Here is a 21,419-nt window from a genome sequence, read left to right on the forward strand (position 1 = left end):
GACGGTTTAGGAGTTATGAGCAATACCATAATTTTTGTTTGCTGTAGCGCCCCTCCAGGCCAATTGAGGAGAGCCTTGGTCACGTTGTAGGCGGTGTGAGTACTACCATCCCTCCAAGTTTCAAGTCTCTACGACTTACAGTTTGGTCTGCACAGTCAGTTTTTTTTACGTGGAGATTGCTGATCCCTGACCATTCTGACGATTACAATACAGTTTCAGTGCTACGTGTATGAATCCCTAATAATCCATCTCTGTGAGTCCATATAATGCAAGTGGATGGGTACCTCAAAGCTGATACGTCAAAAACTATGCAAAACAAACTTGACAATAATCCATGTGAGCCCAGTTGACGAATCAATGTCTTCCGAAGTGAAACGATTGGTGTGTATGAGAGAACAGGAGTCAGAAAGCTCTCAGATTTCATAAAAAATATCTTATAAATATGTGTTCCGAAGATTAACAAAGGTCTTACTGGTTTGGAATGGCATGAGGGTGAGTAATTAATGACAGAATTTTCCTTTTTAACGAATTATCCCTTTAAAACTATGTTTCCACTAACATTAACATTTTCCACTAATGTTGACATACAGAAAGCATTCAGATGTTGTTTTTTTCTTGTGGTTTATTTATTTAAAATCAAGTTATTTTTGTAGTCAAATATCTTGCTTGAGGAGTGTCGCTTTCCTTAAAACAAATGAATCCGATAACAGAGCTTGATGAGGCCAACCTGTGTGACCTCATTTTTCTAATTTGTCATTTTGCTGGTGCTTCTGTCAGCGCCTTACTGTGCTCCTATCATTATATTCATTAAATTCTCCAAATGGGGATTTGTGTCACTATTTATTAATTATTTTGGCTAATATGATTATGCTCTCAACAATAAATGTATGCTAGTCTTCGCTTCTTAACTGACTTAGCCAATTCAGATAAATAAGGCCGGGCTGGGAGTCCAGCTGAGGATCTGTTTGGGCTAGGTGAATATCTTAAACCAGAAAAGACCACCAAACCCACTTAGGTTGGTTTTAATTGGATTTCTGCAAGTAACTCTGCAGATTTTCTAGCAAATTACTACAGAAAATACTGCAGATTCTATCTGAAGCCTAAAGTATACTTCGGCCTCCCTTCCACGACATCCAAATTTTGAATGTTGGGAATTTGCATTGCATGTGTAAAATTATAGTTCATGGTTATAGTTCACACCAATGACTAAACTATAACGATAACCATGTCTTTTTATGGAATATATAAGGCAGATTCCATATAGTTTCCATCTGGTGTTTTTTCTGTTCTTTTGGTATCGATAACGAGAGTGAACTGTATCTATTTTTCACACACACACACACACACACTTACTGTCTGCTTTATCAGCTGTTGCATTGCATTAGCATCATATACAAGAAAACCCTCCTTCACATTCATACTACGCTATTAGTAGAAATTCTAATAAAAGCTCTTTAATGCAGAAGGTTAAGTGCTCTCCTGTTTAACTGAACAATGCTAGTAGAGGTAAAGCTCTTTTCTCACTTTAACATGTCAATATACACAAGCACACAGGCATTCACTTTTTGTGCACAGTGTTAATAGATACACACCTCCCCTGCAACTGCGACTAGTAATTGCATTACTAGTCGCTATTCACACACATTCAGCAGGTACTAATATCATGCTGCCTTTTTCAAATACATGTATGGCTAATGAGCAAAGAAAAAATATTTGAATTATAAAATGGTTTATTCATTTAATTGCTTATTCATTTGCTCAACATACTGAGTGAAATCTGATTTATAAAGGCAGGATGTAATAACATGATGTTGAAAATTTCAGTCTCCTTTTAAAAGGTTTCTAATAAACGCTGTTTAGTTTAGCTTAGTTTTGTTTTGTTTAAAGTTGCAATATATACCACCAGATATTTAAATTTTGATTCGTTTTAAGTGTATTAAGTGTAAAATTCATTTTAAGTGTAATTGTACACTTGTTTTAGTTTTTATTTTAGTTATAGTATCCTAGGGCTGCCAGAGTTACATTAACTGGTAACATTTAAATAATATTTAGATTTAATTTTTTTGAAATATTGTAGATATATAAATTTCTCAGCACAGTTTTTTTAGTTAATCTTAAATGTAATTGTAATTTTTGTTTTAGTTTCAGTTTTGTTTAGTTTTTTTTTTAGTTTATGTTAAATGGTAAAATTTAAAAGTAATTTAAATTTCTCAGCACAGTCTAGTGTTATTATAATTGAAAATAACAATTTAAAATTTCTGCAAATATTATTTTATAATTATTTCTAATTAGTTTAAAAAATAATGAACATGTATGTAATTATTTTCTGTTAAGCTGCTTTGAAACAGTGTATTGTGAAAAGCACTTTACAATAATTTAATATGTTAGTTTTCCCAGGTATGTAATCTTTTATTTCAGTTAATGAAAATGTTTTCATTTAGTTTTTGTTTTTAATTATTAATTTAATTAATAATAATAACACCGTAGTAGTTTATATCAAAATATTCCCTGAACATGAATTGGCCATTAATTCAACACATTTACTCAGTCAGTGTAAACTGTTGAGTTCCCATCATTCCTTCATTGTCCCCTTCTCACCTCTTCTGTCCCTTTTTCTCAAGCCTCAGGCAAACAATCCCAGATCACACCGCTGACATTTAACCGAATGAGAGAGAGAGGGATAGCAGATAGCAAAGAGGTACACCTATAGCCCTGGGGAAAGAGTTTGTGGGAATATATAAGTGAGGAGGTTGTAGATAAAGAGCCTCTGACATTTTGGCCTGTACACAGATCGGCCTGGCCATCCACACCCTCAGTATGTGGGTGCCCTAGAGCATGCTGGGAGAAAAAGAGACTGTCCTGTGATCCTGATGCGTGTGTTAGAGTCTCAAAGGATGGTCTCTATTATCCTCTTCACTTTTTAACTCTCTGTTTCTCTCGGCACACCAATATCTCCCTCTGGGATAATGTCATTCTCTTACCTTTGCTATCTGACCGCTATGGTTGTTTGATATTATATGAAAAAGCCTCTTAACAAGAGCGATATGTGTGTGTGTGTGTGTGTGTGTGTGTTTATCTGTTTGTGGGTTCCCAGACCATACTGAACCTTTTATGGCTAGTGATGTCTAGCCTTGTGACTTCTGAATGTCAGATTGATCCACTTTCAGCTTCTTGCCAAGTAGCGTCCACTTAGACAGGAAGAGATCTGACCAACATGTAAAGCAAATAAGTACATTTCATTTCTTACGCACCACATAGGGATGTTTATATAAAATGAATGAACACAATAGTACATTGGTGTGGAGAAGAAACATTCAAATAATTAAATAGCTGTGGCAGTCCACAGAAAACACAAAAAATAGCACACAAAGCAATCAAGTTCAGGGAACAAATTGGATTATAATGTCCTGCTTATGGATATTTGATTTACGAACAAATTTGTGTGTGTGTGTGTGAGATGTGATTCAATGACCCCTGCAAATTTGACAACTTTGATTAGTTTTCTCAGCAGTACTCATTGTAACCTCGCAGTACCTCAGTTTCCAGGCAGATTGGTGCACCTCATGTTTTGAAAGTTGCATAAAGCCAGTCAATTTGTTTGGAAGTGTAGGTTTTCTGCTAACTCTACCATGCAGTATGCATCATAAAATTCAGTGGATGGACTGCGAGTGGTTTCCTGTGTCCAAATATATTTACTCCTCTACTATAGTAGGTGAATAACAGTATGTGAAATGAGTATGTCTGAATTCATAGTATTCATAAAAGATTATACAAAAAGTACCCACATTAAAATGTACAAATTAATCAAAACTATTTGTTTTAATTAGTCTGAACTCTCAAATGTTAAACGATTAATTCGGTAGAATCAGTTCTTTAGGGAACAATTCAGTTTTTCAGTCGGTCATAGCGGTTCTCAAACAGCTTAAACACACTGAACTAAAATGGTGTCATTAGACACGTATGACTTGTATATAATATAGGAAATATTCTAGAAATTAGTTCTGGCAGTACACCAGTTCAAACGGTAAACTGGTTTGTATTACACAAAGGGTGTGAATGAAAAAAAAACAGCACACCGGTACAAGTGATTAAAGAACGTATACAATGTAGGTAATTGAGAGGAGATTCCTGTTAACTGCATACATTCTGACTAATGGTTGGAAAACATTTAGAGCTATTAATAACACACAATTAATTCTTAAAGATGGGCAAATAAACCAACTGTAAACGGCCATTAACAGAAGCCAGAGATGCTAAAGACAGACACAAAGAGGAGAAAATACTGTAGCAGGCAGATCAAGCTCACTGTTCATAATGCGTGAAATATAGGAAGAAAATTCTAAACACTGAACTGGGGGTGAGGGGTTTATATTAATGTATCTCTGAGGGGAACTGACTGTCTTTAGAAAAGTTAAGATGGTATTTTCTTTTCATCTTACCTCTGTACAGTACATACTGAAGTACCGTAAGTTTTTATAAGCATAGCGCATCTTATGTTTACAGCGGAAACCAAGGAAACGCTGTATCGCTGCTGTTCCATAAGCGCCACCTGCTGTCAGTGAGTGAATTTGTGTTCTCGTTCAGATATGTTTTATGTAGCATAATATCACAAAGCTAAGGTCAGACCATTCTGTTTTTGCTTTAAAGGAGAAATATTATGCCCCTTTTTTTTTTTTTTACGAATGTAATACAAGTCTCAGGTGTCCCCAGAATGTGTCTGTGAAATTTCAGATCATTTTGAAAATGTCCATTTTGAGTGGACGTGCTGTTTTTGTGCATGTGTCCCTTTTAATGCAAATGATCTGCTGCTCTCCTCTTATTTGTTTGGTTTTGGCTATTATGTCCATCACGTTGAAATCATGTGTTTTAAACCATATATGTTTAAACTTCTAATAGAGTTTTCAGAGCACACACATCCAAAGCACACACACAGAAAGCAGCTGTCACACAGCATGTGAGTACTAAAGTTCTCTTTCATGTCTTATTGCGCTTAAACTGTCAAATACACACAAGTTTATGGTAAAAACACACGAGTTACAAAAACAGTCAGTTATGTCTGTGGAGGTAAACAGCTGGGAAAGAAATCACATGTTTATATTAGATCTGTGTGGCAGCACAGTAAGTAAATCCATAAATACACTGTTCTCTTGTCTCCTCTGAGGCTGGGAATCTAAATAGTGTTCTGTGCCCATCTGTGCAGCCAACGACAGAAAAGTTAGCATGCTTTGCTTGAACTTTCACCATGGTTAGAACTGATACACCATTGTCACTTGCGAAAACAAAATGACAGTGCCGTGGGTGGAAACATGCAGATTAAGGGGTGTTAATATTATAATAAGATGCCCTTCTGATGCACTCATTTTTTCACATGCTTGCAGAAAAAAAGCTGACCCAAAACAGTTACTGGGTTGTCATTTTTCACGTCCTTTTTCACGCATTGGTAGATGCACTGGGTGCCTGATTATAGCACTTAAAGTTTTTGGGCTTTTTGTATGAATATGGTAACCTTAAGGTGTAAATATGCTTGAGGCATATCGATTGAGGCAAATGATTGAGGCAAATGAGGTCTGGTTTTGCGTTGTGTCAGGTGAACCGCAGCTCCGTGCATGGTCTGCTCCGGACTTTGGTCCAGACTCCAGTCCAGAGATGAAATCGCATGGAGTGGATCAAATCCACGATTCGGCATATAGTAAACACTTTTAAAGGGATCATCGGATGCCCATTTTCCACAATTTGATATGTTTCTTTAGGGTCTTAATGAAAAGTCTATAATATACTTTGGTTAAAAATTCCCAATGGTTATGTAAAAAACACCCTTTTTACCTTGTCAAAATGAGCTCTACAAAAATCAACCCATTCTAAGGGATTGTTCCTTTAAATGCAAATGAGATCCGCTCACCCCGCCCCTCTCTTCTCTGTTTGGAGTGACAAGCTGTGCTCCGAGAGGTTGTTTACTTTAGCCGCATTTTGCGCGTTTAGTTAACTAGCACGTTGTTAGTAGAGGTGATTGCGGAGATTCATAAAAAAACCCTTATACTCACTGCTGTAGGTGAAGCTGGATCACGAATGATTTGCATGAACATAGACGCATTTATGTAGATTGGGAGGTGCATTCCCTTCGCAAACAAATGTAATCCACTGCATCTTCAGCAGCTCACATGTCGGGAGTAAACGACGACCACTATATTCATTATTACATCCAGCAACACAACACCTCAATCGCTCAATCTGAGATATTCTTGTCTAACTTACATCCCTGCTCCGGCATCGAAACAATGGAGGTCGGACTGTTACAGCTGATCTGAGGTAAGACGCTCATGTCAATCAACTATCTAACTATATCTAACTAACTATATGTGACACCACACCGACAGGCATCTGAGAATGGCTCGATTTGAAAAAGGGGATATTATTTTTACAGATTAATTAAAAACCACTGCATGGATTTTTATCATTATAGGATAGATTTGTATACTTCTGTAGCACGTCTGCCATCACAGTTAGTGTGGAAGTGACAGACTGAACTTTAATACGTATTAGATTAATTACAGTGAACATCTCATTGATATTTCAGGCGATTAAATCGCATGCTCAGGTAAGAATCGCTGAATCAGTTTGAAAGAACCAATTTGCGGAAATGAGTCAGACTGGCTCCTATAGTGTGAAAGGCTAAGCACGTAGTTATTAGACTTTCTCCTCTCTAGAAGTTTTTAATATTTTTTTTATTTTGGAGGTGTGGAAATCTTGTGAGCGATAGCTCTTGAATTGAATTTCTGCTGGATTTATGCAGCAGTCTTATCATTGGCTGGTAATGTTTATATCTCACTGCGGTTCTCTTGTTGGCAATATTAATTCTTCAGTGAGGTTCTCTTCCCGGTAATAGTAATTTTTCAGCAGGGTTCATTGCGGTCCTGTTGCTCCGGCAGGGTAAATAAGAGAATGACTGCTTGGAGCTGTCTGCAGTTGATTGCTTTGTCATCTCCCCACCTGTTAAAGTGGCTGGACTGAATAATGAGGCCAGCATGGTGATATTGATTCTACAATTTAAGGTTAACAACAACAACCAGGGCTAGGAGGGAGTCAGGCTTCTAACATGCCTGTTATGTCATCAGGGTAAATAAAGTCCAGTTTGACGTCATAAGATTGACAGCGGATAGGCGGAGTCACAGAGCCGTTAATAAATAGCGGCTTGTGAAATGGATGATGTGGCCAAGGCTGTTTGCGATTTAACGTCTCAGATCACCGACCTCGGGTTTATCAGCGAGCAAGGAAAAACAGAATGTGTTTCTCATTGAAAAAAGAGAGCGGAATCACACACAAGCATATTTTTCAAAGATTGAGATATTTGTCATCCAGCTACAGGGGCATCTCTCAGACCCCATACTCACAAACATGCCCAGCGATGACATTTTCACACTTACAAATGCATGCACGCACACCGTGGCATCCCATAGGTTGACAAATGTGTCCAATCTCCATGCTTCCTCACAAAAAGCATCATGCCTTTATCATTCTTTCTCTTGAAGATTTATTTCCTCCATCCCATTTCATCCCTCTTTCATATCCTTCCATCAAACGTAAAGTTTCGGAGTCGGACAAAAGGCATGGGCTTTTACATGCTAATGAGCAGTTGCGCAAACATCTCCCACCTCTCAGCACAGTATGTTTTATAAAACCATTGCGTTTTCTGTGCACGTCTGTGACGTAATGTAGATTTAATAATATGGATTATCTTTAACAAAGTGCAGCTTCATCTGCATTTGTTTTCATCATCAGAAACGAAGCTGACCTGATATGTTGTTCAGCTTGCTAATGTTAACCCTAATGGCTAAGGTCCTTTTCAGGCAGGGTTTGTGCAGACGCCTCATTCTCTGTCTCAGAAAAATGACTGATGCTTCTATAATGATCTATCCATCCTGCCTCTGACGGCATTAGCATTTAGCCCTTAATAGCGCAGCTAGCCTGACACTATGAAGATTCATCATCTAATATTGTGTGTGTGGTGTGTGTGTGTTGCAAAGTTTGACTTGTCTTTAGGGAAATGCCTGTATATAGGGGATTTGAGGCATTGTCTGCTGCTTTGCTACTTGGAAGGCTATTTTGAAACTGTAGCTTGCCAGACTACAAGCTACATATTTACAGTACATGATAACTAGCTACAAGCTACAATAAAATAATTGGCTAACAAATTGTTGCCATTTATAGCAAATATAAAAGTCAATTGATCTGGAAAGCATTTTAAATAAATTAACACTTAGGCTCACTGCATTAACAGAAAAAAAAATGTACACAAGATACTTTTTTTTTTTTTTTAACTCGAACTATGAAAATACTTAAAATTCTCGAACTGAACTACTGTCACACTGCCTTACTGAAAAATGTTTCTAGAGTAGCAGTGTCACTACTGTTATTTAGTTACTCACTCCCCAACACTGTGTGGGCTGTTCCCATTTTCTCTGAAAAGCTAGTGCAAAAAAAATGACGATGTAAAACTCCTAAGTTTGTGAATTGTGCAAGAAATAAAGAGAATATAAGTTGTTTTTTTATTGCACCAAACCTTAATTTCAACCTCAGCCATCTTTAGAAGCAACATCAAAAATCACTTTGAGAAAATAGCTGGTCAGCTCTGTGCTTGTTAGCCGAGTCATTCCTGCTGCAAAGTACATTTTCATGTCCCCATCATTTTTGAATTACATTTTGGATAAAATTGCATTAAAAATGACAATAAAAAAAATAATTTTAGTTTTCTTTTATAATAGTGTCACCACTGAGTGAATGTGTGCAAATTATATAAAATGAATAGTAATAATTCTAAAATAAAACTTTTATTAAAACTATAATTTATTATAACTATTTGGGAGTTAGGACAGTACTAGTACAAGCATCAGTAAGTGTTAGCAGATTATTTATTTTTAAATTGTGTGATATTTTGGGACAGGTCTTCATTATTTTCTGTGTGGGTTTGTCCTGATAGGCATTGCTTTTTTTGCAGCTGTGTGATAAAACCTCCTGTTAGTCATTGCTTTACTTCCAGCTGTGTAATAAATCATGTTCTTAAGTTTAAATCCAGCCATATTCAGTTTTTTAAAAGTTAGAAAGATACTGCATAAGAGGAATAGTCCCATTGTAATCACACTTTGCCAGCTTGCCAGCATGTTCATGGGGTTGCAGATGTTATATACAGAGCAAAATTAAACTTCAGATTAGGGCTGCACAATTATGACACAAATCATAGTTGTCGATCATTCCCTTGAAATTGTAATTGGCATTATTAATTACGATTATCACAATTTACATTTAATGATGTTTTGAATAGGCTTATACTATTGTTTGAAGCACTGCATGCCACCTTTTTATATATAGTTTCCTCTTTAAATATAAAATAAGTAAATATTAAAAATTAAAACAATGAAGAAAAAACCTTAAGATAACCTGGAAAAACACCCCCACATCTTAAGCAAACAGAATAATGTAAGTGGATTTTTTGTGTGTGTGTGTGTAATTGTGCCTTTGAACGATTACCTAATTATGGCATCTGTAATTGTAATCATGATTAGAAATTCGATCAGTAATCAATAAGTCAGTGACTTTAATTTTAAGGAGTGCATGAAATGATAACTCCTTACATAAGCATGTGTAGCGTTGTCATGTAAAAATACAAAAGTCACATAGTATCTGAACTTTAGAGAGGTTTTTTATAGGGTTTTTTTTTTTTTACTTTGAGGGCACAAAGTTTCATAGTGGAAATGGCCTTTAAATACATTTGGAGTAAAAAGGCACATTTTACAAGTTGGAAGATATTTCATGTATAGAGTCAATTAATATTGTAGCACTTTGGCATAGTGTAATAAAATTCCATCTTGAAATAGTGAGCACTGAGATTTACTACAAAATACAAACATTAGTAATTAAACTGCTGAAGTATTGGTTCAGAATGAAATTACAAACTTTTTTTTTTTTTTTTTTTTGCCTTTGTTTAGATTGATAATAACTTTAAAAATATAATTAATATTATGTTGACTTTGAAAGTTTTTTTTTTTTTTTTTTAAAGAGTAAAACCTGTATTATGTAGGGCCCTATGAAATCCATTTTATTTTTTCCCAAATTCTGTTCTATTTTTTTTCCAAACTCTGTTTTTTCCATTTTAATTTTTCTGGATTTCATTTTTCCCGTTTTAATTTTTCTCAACTGCTTTTTAATGGTTACATTGAATTTTATTAATCAAAGAGCATGTCTAATTAATCAAAATCATGAAACATACAATTTCACATCAATTTAATAAAGGTTTAACAAAAATGACATGTTTAGGGCCATATGAAATGTTTTATTTTTTCTCACCATATGTTTTATTGTTATCAAATTCAGTTTTAGCATGTCTAATTATTTGAATGCATACTTAATTTATTCTTAAAATAGCCTTATGAAAGTTTTTTTTTTTTTTTTTTTTTTTTTTTTTTTTTTTTTTGAAGACAAAACATTAATTGCATTTATCTTTTAATTATTGAAAATTAAGCAAACTTTTTTTTTTTTTTTTTTGGCAAACAAAGGGGAATTTACTATTAAAATTAAAACATGGAAGATATTTTGTGTGATTATACCCTAAAAAATAATGTTTGTTTAATTTTAGTAGTAGTAGTAATATATATCTGGCACAATGTCTTCAAGTTAAACCGGACTTTTTGACGGGTTGCCGTGTCTTTACATTTCTGTGTATAATATATAACGCTAGTTTTCCTAAAATGGAATCGTCAAATGCTCATGAAGTGACTCTCAGCAGATATTGTTCATGTATTTATGTCCTCATTTAGTGAGACGACAGACGCTGAAATCACTGAGCCTCACGCGCGCTTCAGTAAAACAGAGACATGCAGAACATACAGGATTCACATTTAAATGCCATTTTTGTGGCGTAATATTTACAGATGCTAGTCCAAATTGCGGTTTGAATTAAGTGTAATGATCTACTTTTGATTAATTCATTCAAAATTTGACAAATTCCGTTTTATTCAGTAAGTTCACTTTTTAAGACTGGATTCTGTCCGCAGTTTCCGCATCGGAAAATAATAAAATCTACTTTTTTATAACAATTTTACCTTTAATCTGAACATTTAAACAACTAAAGTCAAATATAGCTTGTTCACAAAGTTAAACAAATGGATTTATTTATATGAAATAGCAAGATTCATATAAAAATGTCTCTGAGTGTGTGATACGTGGGTGAAATGAAACATAAAACATAAGTCTTTCCTCCTGTTTGTAATAATGCTGTAATATAACCTGTTGTAACATTTGTTGTAACCTGTCTGTGCTCTGTAAGCTACACGTGAGCTACACATTTCTGCTGCCTGTCTCTCTGCACACCTACATGTCTCCCTGTACCTTTAAATGAAAGTTAGAGTGTACTGTAGCTTTTCTTAGTGAATATACTCTGCAGGACACTGGAGTCTCTTAGTAACCCTCTGTTTCTCGTCCTTTTCTTTGTCTCGAGCTTTCTTACCTCCCTCATTTCCGCCCACATGCCTGCCTTTACTCCTCCCTAATTGCTCCTCCTGCTGGTACCATTTTATAAAAGAAATGTTCCCTTAGTTGTTTTTAACCCCCTCATGCATGTTATGCCCACTACTATGCATGGATCCTTAAAAGTAGGTATTTATAAACTTTATTTTAGTGCAATGAAATTGAGTTTCACAGGAAATGTTCTGATTTCCTGTAACATGGAAAGTAAGGACATGTGAGTTCACATTTACTCTTATAGTAAACATACAATAATATTTATTAAACATTAAATGACCAGTATTGTCTCAAGCATTTTCATTCATAAATGGTTGCCATGTTTTAGTTTAACTGATAATGCATGCAACTGAAGTGAACTGGGCAAGAAACACTGTTAACGTGGACGTCTTGTGACAATACTTTTAAAACTGTGCATTTTAAACACTAATAACTTGTACTTTTATTGCAAGTGCCTTGTTGTAAACGCAATATGCTATTCAGAAAAGTTTAAAGATATATTAGGTGATAACTGTCGTTATGCCATGTTATTAAATGCAACAAATGCTGTTTAACTTATATTGAACCAGGAACATTCCTTTAATGCCATAGAGTTGCTGCAGCTGTCTGCCGAGTGGCATTATCTGTCTCATTGGCAGGGCGAATTAGGGGTCGATAAAGGGGTGGTGGCAGGAATGGGCACAGTGTTTAAGAGTTGAATAGAGAGACATAATATGAGTTTGATTTGAGGTCTAAATGTCTAAAAGGCAAAGGAGTTCCTTTGGCAGACTGTGAAAGAAAGCAACAAAGAGGGATGTAAGAGAGACAAAGAGTGGTAGAGCTCTTATTTAGATAACAGAGTTCTGGTCTGTGGGATACATGAGCTGCCATTGTGAAGATGCTCCATTAAGGAAATGAGCTAGAACTATATCTGTCTCAGACAACGGTAATTACGCTCCGTTCATATCCTCTATCTATTATATCCTCTCGCATCTCCCTCCTGTTTTTAAATAGTCAACAGGCTTTTTTGTCGAGCCCTCCATCTTCATACGTATAAGCATGTTTCCGAGCGAAATATTTAGCGTGTCACGAAATGCCGTTTTTGAAAGGTTCAAACTTATAAAGAGCATTAAAATAGCATCTGCATTAAAATAAATTGGCTAAATTATAGGTGACTGCATCTCCCGTGTTTTCCACCCATTAGCAAAATCAACATCTGTCAAAGAATGAGCCATCGAGAAAGCTTTTATCTCACTGTTTTTAGTTTTTTTGTTTTTTTCGGTGCTGTTTTCATTGACCATAGAGCTAATAGTCTTTTTATCCTGCGTTAAGCGAGCTGTCAGACAATCACTTTGCTTAATTTCATCTCCATAACTTACATATGTATGTGCTCAGTGCTTTCATTAACCTTGCAGGCTGACTGGCGTTAATAATGATTTTGTTATTTGTGCACAGACTTGCAAAATACCTGATGAATTATTCATATTTCATTCCTCCGTTATTAAAGGCTGATGACCGTTTAATCACCTGAACTAATATATAAAATGGATCTATTTATTTATATATTTATTGTGTTTTTTACCGTTTATGGCATTGTGATGCTATTGTGTTTAAAAACCTCTAAATGTAACTATTTTTTTTGTTTTAGTAGATCTTTGTTTTATTGTTTTGATTTATAAATATATTCCAAAGTCACCTGATTTCATGGTCTATTTAGAGTCTGTTGCTTAGATGGGGCATTTTAGTATGTTTAGTATGGTGTGGCCAAGTGTTTTACAGGTAAAGGTGATTTAAAGAAAATGTGGAAACGCTGTGGTGCTGTGTATTTATTTTAGCATCCCAACATGGCAACATTGACTTAGCCAGTGGGTGGGACTTTAAATCAGAATAATCTGGTATAATTTGGCTAGGACTAGTCTTTTCCAAGTTATTCCCTGTGCAGAGCAAATATTTTAGCTCCATTGTAGGATGTTTCCTGTCGTTTGCATCTGTCGAATGTTTACTGAATGGTTCAGACTGTAAATCTCAAGCCTTTAAGCAAGCCCACTGTAGAGCTGCTGTAGATTTAATCTTTCAAAATGACAGGCATTCAGAAAGATAAAAAGCTAAAATCTCAGTGGGCACCAAAAGGCAAAATAAAGAGAAAACTATGCGATCAAGCTAGACTGCCGAAAAAAACACTGTTTTCAGCAACAGTATTTCACCAACCACTACAAACTCTCATGCATGATATCACTGCTAAGGGGCAGAGTCCTGCAGATTTACATATTCCACTTCCTATAGGAGTCAAGAGAATACTTATTGTACACCATTTCCTATCATGTTGCAGTTGCAACCCAGACTTATTGGTAAAACTTGCCTGTGGCAAACATTTCAGCAAAACATTACATTGCTTCTTGCTCGTTTCGAAGTGAAATGTCCAGTTAGCGGCGCTAAAAACACATTCAGTTTTATCAGAAACAGATAAATGTGAATTAGGCTACGTTTATTAAATTGGTTGTCTTGCGTATCGTGGCAGTTCGGACATGAAATGTCCAGTTTGTGGTGCTAAAAGGCATTTGAAAAGGTATTCTAGAACAACACTGTTCTAGAACAGTGCAATGCAAATATTAGAGTGTGTGCAGTGCTTTTTATGGAGGACTGTTTCCTGAATCTGGGAGAGTAGCTGTGCACACTATAAAGTGGGGCAATTCCAACTTCCAAGTCTTGCCGCTTATGACTCACAGCCTGTAAGTACATATTTTCGTATTTAAAGAATTTGCTACTGGCTATTCAAACGCGAGTTTTGAGCAGTGTGGAGTAGTGCCTGTTGTTTCGGATTTCTACGATCATAAATGCAGACATGCTGTTATGTTTTCGCTAGGGATGGGCGATATGGGCTTAAAAATGTATCACGATAATTTCTGGTATTATTGTAATTGCTTTATAGCATAAGTAATAGTACTGACGACACTCCAGGAAATCTCTAATCCAGTTATCGCTGTAGCTGAATACAATTTTAACTAAGGAAACTTGGCAATAAACATATGATAAACGTGATTGCTACAATATACAATATATGTATCCTTTTATAAGGATAAAGTATATTTAAAATGCAATGCTAATCAACATAGCTTTTATAATACTATAAAATAGCATGATTTCTGCCTCATTCTGTAATAAGAAGCCACGTCTGATCAGAAAAGGTTATTTCAAACACTTGACTATGTTATGAATAGGACAGCAGGTTTGTAAACAGGCTCATGCACGTGCAAAACAGGATCACACACGTGCTACTGTAGACTTTATTGTTATTATCGCAGAAAGACTAATTCTCATCGTGGGGAAAATGTTTACTGGTATATCACAAACTATAAGATATCTCCCATCCCTAGTTTATGCGGCACAACAAAATGCAACGCAACACATAAAAAGACAGTATGTCCTCACAGGATGCAACAAATGGCTTATTTGTAATGGGATTTATTGTTTTTGTCTTGTTGTGTCAGTACATGGCATCACAACACATTTCCGTCACATGCTTGAGGTATTCGGCCAACCACAATGCACTGGATACCTGGGTAATCAGATCACACCTCACTTTTCAGAACGATAAGCTTTGTAAAAATTGGCACGTTTCAGAAACGTGTAGACTGCTTCTACATGTTTAAGCTCTTTTTTTCATGAGTCATGTTTCACAGGACTCGTACTGGAGGAAGTGCAACATTGTACCAGGTGCGCTACCGAGAAAGTTTACTCTATCAGATTACAAATTATACACTATGATAAAATGTATTTTATTGTGCAAGGTGCCATGCAAAAATAATCCTCCCTTGAGTAATTTGTGAGAGAAGGATTAAAAACAAATGCAGCTTTTTTGGAGTTCTGCAAAAATATAAGTAGAGACACATTTTTTTCCAATAAGCCCATGTTGTGTAATTTTGTTAAATTATGCAAAATGTGTGAAATGACTTTAGTTTGTTAAAAAAAGCCTAATTTCGTCTTTTAAGTATGTATATCACTGTTAGACAAACGGAATGGACTACTGAGAGTGTGAAAAGTGTTTTAATGGAGTTTATTTTCTAAAAGTCCACAGGGCTCAAAGTTGCCATAGTTGAAGAAACACCCATATGTTCTTTCATGTGGTTAAAGATTCATGGCCATCTGTTAGCCCTGCTAGTCTTCAGGGATGTGGCATTATTGCTCTGAGACACACCGTGAGAAATGGGAATGAAAAAGGGAAGGTAGCAAAACAGTAATAGTCAAACAGAGAAAGGGCTGGAATTCTAGAAAACACAGTGCATTGATAGCTCCTGATATTAGTGTATAAACAAGGCGACCTGTAAACCAGGCAGATGCAGGCTTAGCTCAAACGCGCACACACACATGCACTCACACAAACATACACCCACGTTTACTCAGGAACACATTTGCCTTCTAATAAACCTCCAGAAGGGAAGCCAGCGTACATGTGCCATAACTGTTAATATTACAGTGAAGAGGAAGAGAGTTTAAACTAAGTTATGCAATTAAAAAGCATCTCTTTGGGTTTTCAAGTTGATTTTTAAATTTATTACCTGGCCATATGTGATCAAATTCTGTGGCTCTGTGTATCTAAAAATCGCTTGGTCCAGATGCCCACAAAACCGGTCTGAATGTTTAGTTTACTGATGGGATTCTCACTGATTCAACTGGTTCTCATGATGATTGTGAGGATGTTCAGTAATAACTGAAATAGCAGCGTGTAATAACTTAAGTTTTGGTTGTTCCTTACAAAAATATATTGTATGGTGCTTTTTTCCCCTGATACTGAGAATGTTGTGCATGAATGTTATGGACATTTTTATAATGTTTTTTTTTATCCTTTCAGAAACTTGAAAGCTTATATATTTTAATTTATATATATATATATATATATAGAGAGAGAGAGAGAGAGAGAGAGAGAGAGAGAGAGAGAGATTAAATAGATTAAAACAGATATAGATAGATTAAAATTGACAACTGACGTGTCAAATATGTTTGTGATCATTTCAAAGCTGTACACTAGACATTTTTTGTAAAAATGTGCAAAAAAGCAAAAAGTCAGCAGCATTCAGAAACAAGCATGAATGTCTTTTCTCTCTTATTCCATCTCCCTATCTATCTCCTGTGTAGCCTTCAGTGCTGCTCTAATATAATCCATAATAACGCTGTTTGTTTTTCCTCCACTATAATGGACTCTATAAATCAAAAATCAGATTTTCTTAAAGAAATCCCCCACCAGCAAATTATACTTTTTTTTTCTTGTCCTCCTTTGGCTCTTTCCCCTCATTTTCTCTCCCTCTTTGTAGCACATAGTGGTTTGATTGAAATGACCCTTTTCCACCACTGAAAACACTCAAGCGATATTGTATTATATGATGGAGTGTTGATTTGATTGATTGTTCATTAGTTATTATTTAATGCATGCTCTGTTGGTTTTGTGTTTGACAAGGGGCAGCAGAAAGAACTTGATTAAGCTGCAGTGGATATCATTCTGATCAATAATTGTTTGCAGATGAAATATGATAGTGTGATGATTTGAGCTGGCAAGAAAAATGGCAGAAAGCTGAAAAAGACCTAAACAGAGTTTTGTAGCACAGCAGATTGTCTGCTGACACACTTTGGCCTCTTTACATATGGCATCAACTTGTTAGCAATCAGATCACAGTTGCATGGAGCCACTGAAAGGACATGGTAATGGGCGAATACATAGATAGGAGGGTAAATTTTAATGTTTTTGCATCCTCTCAGAAAATGAGAAACTTTGCATTTGTTTGCAAAACTTTTGTGATGGAAGTAATATGAGATTGCATGAAAAACTGTATTTGCAGTGCTTTGCATTTTTCAAGGGAATGTAAAGTTTCTCTAGGGAACGAAAAAAGTTTTGTGAGGGAACTGCCATCTCATGTTTTTCCTGTGTGTCAGCTTAGTTGCTCCACAAGTCAGATTTCACTTAACCACATTAAAGGGATAGTTGCTTAAAAATGTCATTAATTACTCACCTTCGGCATTCCGAACCAAATGTTTTGAAGAATGTTTTTTCACATACAGTGAAAGTCAGTGCTGTCTTGTGTGGACAAAAATCACTGAGACAAAATATCTCTTTGTTTCAAAGAAGAGCAAAAGTCAAGTTATACAGCTTCGGGATAAAGCTGGGCTGACAATATTACTTAATATATTTAGAAGCTTTGTGCTGTATTACTTGTGATGTAAAACAAATTCTCAGCTATCATATTATTTCCATTTTATCACAAAATGCAAACAATAAATGTAATTCTGATGCAATTTAATGTGCTGTGGCACATTGCTGTAGCCACGACAGATCACAGTTTAAACAGAACTGCAGTGCACCGTGAACATCTCTTCCTGTTTCCTACTAGTTATTGCACAAAATAAACATTAATGAACATCAGAAGGTATGTGAAAGACACAGTACAACTTACTGAAATGTTTCATGCATCGTGTAATTGCATTGGCGTAACTCACAGGGAGGACGGGAAGGACAGGAAATATCATTACAAGCGATCCTGTGTATTGTAAATAATATAATGGACATATACTTAAAATAAGTGTGTAAGTAGTAAAACAATATAAATGCAAAAAAGGTTTGAAGTCCAAAAACGTTTTGAGTCCCCCCTCTCTTGCCTCACAGTGGTTTGGTCCACTGCCTGCTTTCCACCTTTACTGATATACAAGTCCAGTCCAGTGGGAAAGAGCAAAGTTCGTTAGTAGTTATGTGTAAGTAACTAGGCTGTCAAGGCTATTTTATTAACTTTAATCATCTGGTGAAGTGATTCTTTCTCTTTAGTACTGATGATGTTGGATCATTAATAAATTAGTCATGATAAAAAATGATGATATCCGATGTATTTTTTGTATGAGCGATTATAAGGTTGTCAAGCTTAGCTTGTTAGCTTGTCACCCACTACAACTAACACGGCGATAAGCATGTGTGTGAACTGATATTAGGCTAATATTGTAGACCTACTTATATGTTTTGCTCAATATGATGTTAAGTGGCAGATCAGTGGGCTTTCTGCGGTTGAATATCTAAATTAGAGACGTCCTCATTCCAGACGAAATCTTAAAATACAATGTGGAGGAAGCAAAATAATTAAACAATTATAATATGGCCACACGGTGAACCTGTGAACCGAACTCCTATTTAAATACGGTCTCCATGCTATGTACACATGCTGTGCACACATTTTGACTGTATCATTGTGTGGAAAGATGTCAGTAAAACAGGTTGGAAATAACATTGCATTCATGTCTTGAAAGATATTCAATGCCCATAACTTGTTAGTTATAGTTAGCTGGAAAAAACATAACTCTAGAGAGGATCATTGGCTAAATATATAAACTACTTTACATTATTATATTTTGTATTTTAATTGTGTTATGTTTAAGTAAATCTGTCATGAAAACAATTGAAGTTTTTGTATACAGCTCAGATTTTAAGTTCAATAGTTTGAACTCATTAATTTTAATCTTTAATATCATAGTAATGTACCAACTGACAGGGTTCAGATAACAGCATTAGTTGATTAGTTTTACTGTACCTGTACTGTATGTAATATATAGAAATTAACTGATATTGAATCTAATCAAAATCGACTTTGAATCAAATCAAGAATTTGTGAAACCCAGTAAAATCATAAAGTCTGTGTCAGACTGTAGTTTGCAGCTATAGTCTGGAACAACCTGAGGGTTAGTAAATGATTCATTCATTTTTGGGTGAATTATTCTTCTAAAAGTCAGTTGTAAATACACCCAAGATGTATTGTGGTCGGATCATAGAACATCTCTTTTGAAATGTTGCAAGATATCGATCATGTCTGTAACATAAACAATGCTGTTGAATTTCATCCAATTTTTCATTCCAGTTGCTCACTAGCTTCATACTGTACACTGTACTAAGTTGCTTCTTTTCACCATGATATTTTCTAACATCTAAACCCTCTTTAATGGAGAGATAGCAAGAGGAATTGAGAAATGAAAGCAGGACAGAGGCCATGGGGTGTCTCTGAAGCGCGTTAGGCTTCTAGGCAGTCAGAGAGTGGAGTGGGAGGGTCAGGATGTATTGTGTTAGTCTAGTCTTTAATTATTCATACATCCGCTCTTTGTTCTCTAGTGGAACTGCCTTTGAGCTAGCGCTGCATGTGCGGTTAACATGTTGGTTACTGTAATAATCGAGTATATAGTTCGTTCAAGTCCGGGAGAAACAGAGGGCGAGGGGTACGCCGGTGTGAATTGAGTTCCGTTCCTCTAGGCGCCAGTGTGAATGCTTCATGAACCCAAAACTGCCAAATGCTTTGTGAGGTAAATATCAACCGGCACACAACCTGCAGTCTGCGAGAGAGAGATTACGCACACACACACACACAAACCAACACGCTCTCTCGTGAAGCGAGAAACCGATCACCAAGGACACGAAGAGCGAGGGAGAGGAAGAAATGATCCAAATCGTATTGGATTGGAGTGAAATGTAGAATGTGAACTTTAGATCTGATGGACTGGGCGTCTTGACAGCTGTTGTATGAGAAGCGCTTGAAAATAACTCTTGTGTTTGTGAGGAAAACGGTGCGAGTGAATGACAGAAAAAAGATCGATGACTTGAAAGGGACTTCTCCTCTCCGGTTTAGTCAGAATGATGAACAAGGATGGTTTATTGACACTGAGAGATTAAAGAACAAATGTTATATAAATCAACTCGAGGGTTGTGTTTAGAATGTAATGGAAATTAGCATCTGTGCGAGCGTGTGTGCGTAAAGTGTTGCTTTCTGCTCGCTATCGTGGCAGGTTGTTTATCTTTCACCCGTTTTTAACTACCTGCTGTATTTTCTCATTACGTTTACTTTACTACCTGTCACTTTTTCTTTGGTTGATGTAAATTAGGAAAGAAAGCTGTTACTGCATAAGCTGTAATAAAAGCATGTGTGTGTGTTTGGGTTGCAAATGTATATGCCTTTTCAAATTAAAGCTGATGTGAAAATTCAATAAACTGCCAGTAATACCTGGATGAAAGTATGTAAACACTACCCATAGACGCTTGTCATTTGAAAGAACAGTTCGGTCAAAATTAAATTTATGTCTGTATTTTTTCCATCTTCACGTCATTCTATATCCCTATGTGAACTCTGAAAGATTTTACAGTGAATGGAAAGTAAAACTCTCAGCCCTCAAAAAGGACATAGAAACACTGTGAAAGTGCCACAGACGTACTCTGTATGTGCTATATTTCAAGCCTTCTAGAGTCCTATCATAGAAGTTTAAGCCATTATTTACTGAAATCTTGACACTTGCCCTTTTCTCTGCTCTTGGAGATATCAGATGTACGTATGAATCATCTTTAGAGTCATATATCTTTTCAATGATTCGATTTGTCTAGTTCCCAAAACTATTTGGAATGATCTGTCCATGAAGCAATTTGATTCTGTGCTCAGTAATTAAAGCTGTGATTTATCTATTGAATGAGTTCAAACTGCAGTGCACAAGTATGTATCACTTCTCTGATACCTTCATCGTGCTTTTGCACCCTTTTTGAAGCATGAAATCCTCAGTCCTACGTAGGGGCAAAAGGTGCTTTCACACTTGGTTCGAACCTGAGCTTGAAAATGCAGTATGTTTGCTTTATCACAGCAACAGATGTTTACACCTGATGAGCAGAAGGCAACAAAAAGCATAGGATTTCTATGTTTTGTTTTTTTGGACCTTTGTTTTTTTCTTAAAGCATCTACACATAACCCCACTTTCATCTTCCAATTATTTTATTTATTTATTTATTTTTATTTTTTTGGCAATGTAAATAGAACAAAGATTATTAGAGTATGTTTTACAAAGAAAATACTGCTGCATGTTTTCTACTTCAAGTCTTTCTACATTTTAATGTTTAATTCAGTGTGTTGCTTGCCATTTCTTTGTAATTT

The sequence above is a fragment of the Labeo rohita genome, chromosome 1, assembly GCF_022985175.1.
Source record: "Labeo rohita strain BAU-BD-2019 chromosome 1, IGBB_LRoh.1.0, whole genome shotgun sequence".
Classification (NCBI taxonomy): domain Eukaryota; kingdom Metazoa; phylum Chordata; class Actinopteri; order Cypriniformes; family Cyprinidae; genus Labeo; species Labeo rohita.